This window comes from Nicotiana tabacum, chromosome 7, assembly GCF_000715075.1.
Source record: "Nicotiana tabacum cultivar K326 chromosome 7, ASM71507v2, whole genome shotgun sequence".
Lineage (NCBI taxonomy): Eukaryota > Viridiplantae > Streptophyta > Magnoliopsida > Solanales > Solanaceae > Nicotiana > Nicotiana tabacum.
The window spans coordinates 25,719,736-25,720,759 of record NC_134086.1 but is presented as its reverse complement, the minus strand read 5'-3'; the positions used below and the strand labels follow the sequence as shown (position 1 = coordinate 25,720,759).

The window sequence follows — 1,024 nt, the reverse complement described above, 5'->3', positions numbered from 1 at the left end:
TATGCTAGACCTGACCGCTTCAACTGTGAATCTAGTGTCAGTAGCTAACAACTTTGAAATTAGGACCGGCCTAATTCAAACAATTCAACAGTCTTGCATCTTCACTAGAGACGCAAGTGAAGATCCACACAGTCATTTAATTGACTTTCTGGAACTTGTTGAAACAGCTAAGTATAATGGATTACCTCCTGAAGCTATCAAGTTAAGGCTATTTCTTTTTTCTTTAAAAGGAGATGCCAAGACTTGGTTGTGAAGTTTGCCACAAGGTTTCAATACCACATGGGACCAAATGACTCAAAAAAATTTAAATAAATATTTTTCCCCTGCTTAAACCACAAAGTTAAGACAAGACATCTCTAATTTCTTGTAGACTGACACTGAGTCAGTTTATCAAGCTTGGGAAAGATTAAAAGCAATGTTAAGAAAATGTCCACACCATGACATTCCTAAACATATGCAATTGTATATTTTTTATCACGGGTTAAAACCCTCTGCTAGAAATGTGATTGATGCAGCTGCAGGAGGTTCTGTAATAGGAAAGACCACGGAGGAAGCATTGCAATTGTTGAACGATATTTCTGAGAATTCCATCCAATGGCCATCTAAACATGTAATCAGCAAGAAGGCTGCTATGGTAAATCAGGTTGATGCTTTAAATACACTAACGCAATAAATTATTTCTTTGGCACAAAAGTTTGAATCTTTTCAGGTGAATACACAACAACCAAGACAATCTGAGACTTGTGACATGTGTGGAGGAAACCATCTGAACCATGAATGTCAAGAAAACAATCATAATGATGAACAGGTCTATTCGGTCGGTTATTGTAACGGCCGACCGGTCGTTTTGAGCTTTTGTACTTTGCTCGCCAGTTCTCGGGAATGACTTGCCCCGTGTGGTGTATTATGACTTATGTAAATCATTAGTGTTGGGTTTTAGGTTAATCAGAATGAATTTGGAAGAACAGTCTTAGTTGAAAGCTTAAAATTTGAAAGGTTTGACCGAGATTTGACTTGTGTGTAT

The 1,024-nt window shown here is 37.5% G+C and overlaps 1 non-coding gene across 1 annotated transcript; it reads right to left on the bottom strand.

The window, feature by feature from the left end:
• Nucleotides 1-337: 337 nt before the first annotated feature.
• Nucleotides 338-444, bottom strand: LOC142162526 (small nucleolar RNA R71). The gene has a single exon (XR_012693776.1). It is a non-coding gene; the product is annotated as a small nucleolar RNA R71 (small nucleolar RNA).
• Between the last annotated feature and the right edge of the window lie 580 nt (nt 445-1,024).